The sequence below is a fragment of the Ptychodera flava genome, chromosome 2, assembly GCF_041260155.1.
Source record: "Ptychodera flava strain L36383 chromosome 2, AS_Pfla_20210202, whole genome shotgun sequence".
In the NCBI taxonomy this organism is placed as follows: domain Eukaryota; kingdom Metazoa; phylum Hemichordata; class Enteropneusta; family Ptychoderidae; genus Ptychodera; species Ptychodera flava.
The window spans coordinates 8138771-8146745 of NC_091929.1; the positions used below are offsets into that span (position 1 = coordinate 8138771).

At 37.1% G+C, this 7975-nt stretch overlaps 1 long non-coding RNA gene across 1 annotated transcript; it reads right to left on the minus strand.

The window, feature by feature from the left end:
- Window positions 1–534: 534 nt before the first annotated feature.
- On the minus strand, window positions 535–1758 carry LOC139147070 (uncharacterized). The gene is made up of 3 exons (XR_011555628.1): window positions 1599–1758; window positions 1140–1228; window positions 535–737 (listed from the first exon to the last, which is right to left on the minus strand). It is a non-coding gene; the product is annotated as an uncharacterized lncRNA (long non-coding RNA).
- Window positions 1759–7975: the final 6217 nt, after the last annotated feature.

The window sequence follows — 7975 nt, forward strand, 5'->3', positions numbered from 1 at the left end:
TTGCCATAAACTGAAACTATTTAGAAAAGGGATAAAGGGGTTTCCTTTCTATGCAATCCATTCTCAATTTCTTGAGCTCAAATGATTGTTTCAATCTTTCCTTGAAATTCCATACTTTTAGATTAAAAATACATCAAGTCCAAAAATATTAACCAGAACAGAGAAAACAATGGCATTATTTCCAGAATTTACCTTGATGAATAAATTGTCCAAGGGTCAGCTACAAGTGTAAACTGTATTATGTGATTTTCAAAGGCTTTAAAAATGTTGAAAAATTCAAGTAATTTCATGGAACCTTCTATTTTCTAAGTTGTAATTACAGACTAACAGACAGTACATTAGATAAGTTTGACACATATTTTAATTGTGTTATTGCTTGCCATGCAAAAGTAAAACTACATTTAACAGCAATCATGAATTTATTTAAATTTATATTATGGTTGCATCATTGTTAATACACCCAACTCACTTTATGCTTATGAAATTCCTCATCCTTGTTAAGTCGCAGTTGTACAAGAGTTGTTGATGCCCCTTTGGCCATTTTGTTGGTGTTTCAGTTCCAGGAACTTGAAGTTGATCACCGCAGATTTGAGTTTCTTCTGCTTGATGAGGGCTTGACTTGTCAGTCATAATTTTGCTGGATACATTTGTTGGCTGTGTAGTTGCACTGGTAGCTGTACATTTGGTTCTTTCTGTCTCTTCTGCTTTCTTTATAATTTCAAGCAGGTATTTTGAATCTAATAAATAATAATGGATATTCAAGATCATTTTTTAAAATTATGAACAAAAGCTAGTTGTTTGAAAATATGTAAAATACAAAATGAAGTGTAACTTGTTTGACATATAGGGAAAAAAACTTATTGCTACTTCTGAAACATGTGCAAGGCTGCTATATTTATGCTGATATATGTCTTATTAAAATCACAATGCATGAATGTATTGAGGACAGCAGGGTGAAGAACAAGAAAAACGAGTATAACAGATATGTTAAACCATCCAACATTTTGAAACAAGATGCACAGAGATACCCGATCGCTCCCGGATTTTGCTTTGCCCTGTGAATATTTTAAAGTTTCGTCAACATCTTTAACACTGATACAGGGACCCCAGTTTTCTCGAGGGTCTATGCTGATACTCACCATTCTTAAGTTTTTCAGCAGTCTTGCGATCCGATCTTATCGTATATGTCTTCTCGTTATGCACAACTTTAATGTCTATCAATCCATCGCTAAGAAAGTGAGTGAAAAACAAACCACCGAGCATTTACAGACAGGCAAAAATAACAGTTCACTCTCGTTTGTTTTCACCAATGAATCCCGAGTATCAAAGATATTTATTAGCACTTTTAACACTGTCAATATTCATGGTTGTCAATGCATAATTATAAAGTCTTGGTATGTTTACAGGATTGCAAGTTGCACGGCTCGGCGTCTGCTATACAACAAAATAAAAACATGCCATTCTATAGCAGTTTCTTTAATTTTCTTCCTCGTAAAAACAAAGCTGACAGGAACACTGTGCATTTCAATTATTTCAATCTAGCTGACACATTTTTTTACAATTTATTTACATCGCTTTTACGAAAAATGTTACAATACCTTTTGGATGTGTCGCCGTTTGACGCCATCTTGTTCTCGTCTGCTCCCAACTTTTGCCAAGAGTATGTTCTCGACCCGAGAACAACCCTCGGCAATTTTCCGAACCTTAGCCGAAGCTATTCGGGTCGTTCTCGAGTCAAGAACTGCGCACCCAAACGCACCCCTTATTACAGATTGTTGGGTAGCATTGACTAATATTTAAAAGTTTAGGTAATTAGGCTATGTGATATGAAACTCAGTGCACTTAATTTGATTGAACTCCAGAGGCACATTCACTCATCGGTAAATTGTCAGGCTGAAATATACTATGGTATTGCATAGTATCAAGCATTAATGACTAATGATAAATTAAAGTATTTCCTGACTGCAAGAGATTTTAGTTGAGAGCGATTTGAGAATGATCCTTAAGAATTTAGTCTCACAAACTAATAACACAATGAAAAGGCAGAGGACAATTTAAAACGCCAATCAATTTCGTATAAAATGTCACATATTTCGAAACACTGTACAGTCTGTCGTCAAATACGGTTAGTTTTCAATCTGGTTCGAACTCACAACATACGATATCTAGTCACCTACCGGACACTTAACAGACAGAACCGCTCGGCTAAATCCCCACTCTCAAAAGTAGTCGTTCAATAACCGGCTAAGTTGTTACATTTTTCTGACTGAGACCCCTCCATACGTTGTAGAGTTCGTTAAGTATGCGCTCACGCTCGTACACTCACTGTCACACATCTTATACACAAACTTTATTGCAGCAATTTCAATTTAGAAAATTTCGTCTCACTGATTTCTTATTCTGATTACAGACACAGAAGCCCCTGTGATCAACTGTCCATTGAACATGTCGACACCGACCTTTATCGATAACCCTATTACGCCGGTGACATGGCCTCTACCTCTTGTCACTGATAATTCTGACACTGTACACATACGTGGAAGTCATGAGCCTGGGAGCAACTTTTCAATAGGCAGTGCAGTTGTGTTTTATGAGGCGTCGGACCCTTCTGGCAATATGGCATATTGTTCATTTACCATAACTGTGGAAGGTAATTTACATTACATAGAGGGATTTTTTTCTTGCTGTATGATGTCGCACACTTTCCTTCCAATAAGAAGGGAGTTAAGGGATTTCTACAACTGTTGTTACAGTAATAAATGGCAAGCATTAAAATTACAAACCTGTGATGTCAGTGTAACATTGAAGAGGTTTATCAATTTGATAAATGTGCCTGTCTGTGATTATGTAAATATTTAAAACTCCATTTTTAATGAATAGTGTAGTATATAACATTTGCAATTATTACTATTTACCTGTGTGTTGTCACAATTGTAATGAATCTGAACGATTTGACAAGGTCATAAGAAACCTTCCGAAACCATTGCATGTTAGCTAGGGTAATTTTTTCATTGAACTCCTAGCATTGATATACGCTACAATATAAGAAGGTCTCTACTTAGGTGATTACCATCTATGATTCCTGCTTATCACTGTGTCTCCTAGAAATTCACGAAAAATACATCACTTTGTGACTGCACAGAAATTAAAGGGAGCAAGCAAGGTCATTGTTTTGAAAAGGACGCTGCGCAAAAATAACATTAATCCTATTCCTGCGCGTAATACTTCATAGCAATATATCTTAATTTACATGTAATTAATAATTTGACCTTTCAACAAGTACTTTTAAACCTTTACAAATATTAACTTTCATGATTTTCAAGTAATTCGACAACAATCACATTTCGCACCAAATAATTCAGTAAACTACTTGAAGTACAATTTGCTATTCAAAAATCAAATGGGACAAAAGCAATGTGTAACTCTCAATATTGTGCAAGTAATTGTGCAGAGAACATTATTATTGTTTGTCAAAAACTTATAAAAGGCTTGGAATCAATATTTAACAACATTAACATATATGTGAACTTGTCAGGTATCACAAGGTTTGTAGGGGAAAGTGATGAATAGTTTAGTCATGAGGAATTTCAAAATATTATTTGTCGTTAAAATTTTCCCTTTCAAACATCCTCTTCTAATTAAATATATTGATATAAATGTCAGACCCTTATTAAAGCATAGATTATTAGCTAGTTTAGTATTATAGATATGTTCATAGTTTTCTTAAAGACTGCCATGTATAGAGAATCAACATTTTAATGAAATTCCAGAGCTGCAATTCTTGTTCACATAGGCACTTGTAACTACCCTATTGCAATCAAGAACATTTATATCAATTACAAAACTCTAATGCACTGATATTGCTGGTTTCATTTTGTAAAACGAAATTTTACATAGTTTCAATCCAAAACTTGCTTCTTGCACGTGCATTTTATTGTGATATCTTCTGCAGCAACAATTACACTATTATCAATACTTAGTCGTACACAGAATCAGTAATATGCCAGTCTATTGACGACGCAAATGTAACCACCATCTGATTGGCCGATACGTGAAAACCAATGCAGTGAAAACAAGCGCAAAAATTGAGATGGAGGAAAATTCCTTCTACCATGCCAGAAATCCCAAGAGGATTTGACCGGTTGACCTCGCTGTTAATTTTATGCAGGAAATTACAATAACAATGCTTGGTCGAATGACGCAGTGCCTTGAGGGTGGGATCGCCAGTGGTATAGGGGGAGGAGTACCTTCCCGATGGTGATAAGTGGTGCAGATTACCGTCGCCTAGGTGACTGGCGTATACGCGTGCCAAAAGACACCTATGATTGATTTCCTGTTGACCAGTCGGATGGCAGAGTTGCAAATACCTGGACTGAACCATTTGGTTTTTTGTCGGTGTAGGTGGTACTTTTACAGTAAAAGTAAAGATACACATATATTGAGCTTATTGTTTTGTTTATGAGCGGCCAGTATTTCCAACAGCATAAATTATGTGCATTTGACCTAGAAGAAATAAATAATTCCGAATAAAACATCGCGAATGTAATCACATTCCTTAAGCTCAACGTACACTTAAGTGCCCCAAAGAACCATGAAATCGTCCGACTTTCGATTGAAGAGATGAGTTTTGCCAAACAGCGTATACAGAAAAAGTGGCAGATGACTTTATTTTTCGAATCATAGACAGTATAGCGAGATGTAAAAACTGTGAAAGAGGCTCCCCACCAAACTATCCTAAATGTTTTTGTGTCGAGTTTGTGTTTGATTCGTTTCGAAAATGTGTTCTTATCCGATTGTTTGTGTTAATGAAATGTTTGTTTCGCTGTGGATATTTGTGTGGGGAAAGCTTATGGCGAGACGCAGCCGGACCTATGTTGTTACAAAAGTCGATAGAGTCGCCCTTTGACGCTTGCGTTTCGAAACCCTAGTGTGGTTTCTCATCAGTCGCAGTGTAGATTCTTTCCTTAGTTTGTGTTTGTGAAAATTTATTTTAATGCATTTTAGTGGTCTTGCTTTTCGATTAGCGAGGCAAGTATATTAATTTTGGTCACGTTGTGAGTCCGTTTTGTGGTTCGGTTTGTTTGTTCTATGTTTCTTTACTTTGGTAAATTTTGTTTTGACTGGTGTGCCTTTTAGATTTTTGCGGAGGTTTGTGAATTTTTAGGCAATAAGTACCACTGCGGGGTACGGATTCTATGTTGATTGGATCAAGATACTTACAAGTATCCTGGTTGATGTGCTTGTTCTCGTACATTTTGATTAATAGTTCATTTACTTTGTTTACTGTTTGTTCTGGCTTGTTGTGTATAATACTGAGTGTTGCGTAATTGCCTTTCGCATTCGAGTACATAATCGTTTATGTTGCCAATGACAAAAACCCGACCCTTGTCGAAGGGGTTTTTCCCGAAATTTGTCTATTGTTTGCAAGCTGGTTTATCACGATTCTTTTGGCACGCGACATGTTTTGTTTCCTTGTTTGAAAGGGTATCTCTAGAAGCGCGGGTTTAGTAGCTTTAGATCGCTTTCAAGTTTTTGTTTTTTTTGTTGTTCGTGGAGTCCAATTTGACTTTTCTTTGAATTGGTGTTGTTGCAATTGTTTGTGTCTCACGATGTAGCGTAGTCACATTTTACGACTTAATTTGTTGAAATCCTGAGGTGGTTTTATTCTGTTTGGTTTTGTTGGTGTCCGAATGAATTTTAAGGCTTTTGCCTTGTACTATTTTTCGGAGTTTCATAGTTTGAGCGATGATAGGTTGTTGTTGAATTTCATGTTGTTGTCGGCTTTTCTTTGGAAATTGCTGATTTATTCCACGGCCATTTTTTCTGTTACGTTACGGTGATTGTTTATTTTGTATTTAATGTTGTGTTTCAGTTGTTTGTTATGTGTACGATTTTTGTTATTTCTTTTAAGTGTTTGTGTGTTCTATGTCATTTTATGGTTTTTTTGGTCGTTCTCTTTTTGGAGTATTTGGTGGCCCTGAAAAGGTCCGCTTGGTATGGGTGTTTGTTAGCGCTTGGTGCGTTTGTTTTGGCGATGAGCCTAGCTTATTTATGCTTCTTTTCGCCGATTCGATGTGCTTGGTGAGTAGGTGTTTGCCGCCTTCTTGTCACTGTGTGTGCGTACATGGACAGTCTGCATAGCCCTTCAATGTGGTCTCGATTTTGATCAAACTTACAATTTAGGAGTATATATCAAAACTGATAAATGATTATGTTTTCACATGGATTCACAAAAAGTTTCGCCCCGGTGTTCATTTTTTGCCCAGGAATTCCATCTACCCACCCTTTGCAGAGTAGTAAGCTTATGGGGCAAGTAATGCGCCGGTGCGATTCAACGATCAACCTGTGTATCGGATCGAAAGTCAACAATTTTACGGCTCGGACTATGATTTTATAAGTTTATATAAAAAGTATAAGGTTCGGGGTAATATATATTGACTGATTACTGTAGCTGTAGATAGGCTACATTCAGGACGGGCAGCGACGGGCAGTAATTAGTAGGCACAACAGGTGGTTTTCACCGTGGGCAGAACTCGGTGCCATGATACTGAACTTTCATAGTAAGCCTGTCACCTTGAAGGTAATACTGTAGGTGAAACGAGGACTCCAAACGCACGATGGTATAAACAACACCACAAGTGAAACGAACACATAGAAATACGCGCGTTCCTACGTTGTGCCCATCCGGGCCATGCGATTAAAATATGACTGATACTGCTGAATAATGTTAATTGGGTCGGTAAACAGTCAATTAATAGCTTAATTGACTACCTTCGTGATTGGTAGGTCTTGTCCAACCACGTCATATGCAAAGCAGGCCAAAAGACAAAAGCTTCCAAAGATATTTACAGCTGGCCAGGGGTCACCATGAATACGTAATGAAGCTTCACTACGCAGAAATCGCGGTGTCAAGCCCTTCTGAACCGATCAAATCCTCTTGGCATTTCCTCTCATGATGACGTTTTACGCCAGAATGACAATATGCTGTTCTGATATGAATAAGCAACCTAAGCAACGAATATACCACACGGTTTTGACCAGTTGATTCCACAAATGCATACGCATAATTGCAATTGCATTGCGTGATATATCAGTCCCCTGGGCGGTGTTTCGGCTGTGCACAATGCTGATCAGCAGAAATAGTATTTCAGATTAATGTAACTAAAAGTTATTAAAGATTTTTGGTTTAGTCATCAAAGCAGCTTAATAGGTTCATCTCAAAATTTCAATCCATTTCTATAAGATTTAATAATAAACTAAAATACCACTCTTTTTGCCAGGTTTCCTGTTTACGCACGGTTAATAGCAAGTGGTTGTACATTGTAACGATTTTTCGTAAAGTATGGTCGTATTGCCCGGAATGATTTCTGGTATAAATAAATGATACACACATGACAACGAAATGCAATTTGACCACTGAGACTTTCGAAATATACAGCCATGGTACATTTCAAAATCTTAAGAGTTGAACACAAAAAACCAGGATTACATTATACATTTTTCTTCCTCTTTTCCCTACACCTCTTCTGAACACCTATTTACACCAGCAAAGGTCAGGCCCTTTCTTGATACAGTGAATGGAACAAGTGAAACCTTGTCGACAAATGAAGTAAGTAGATGTCCTTACGACAATTCTCATATACATTATTATATCATACCAGCATATTGATGGTGCAAATACAGCGATCTGATTGGTCGAGACGCCAAAGAACCGTTGTATATTTGCGATATACCAAGGTTGGCATACGCGCGAGCTCTCAGCTTGAGAGAAATTCATTGTTGACATTCCACGCCAGAATTTCAATATGCTGTTAAGATATAATAGCAATAAATCACATCCAGCGACGGTATACCACTCGATTTTGACCAGTTCACTTCATATATGCACTCGCTATCGTTCGTGCATGTATGTCGTGAACTGTTCAAAATCTCGTGGTATACCATCGCTAGTTGTGCTTCATTATGTAATATCAAC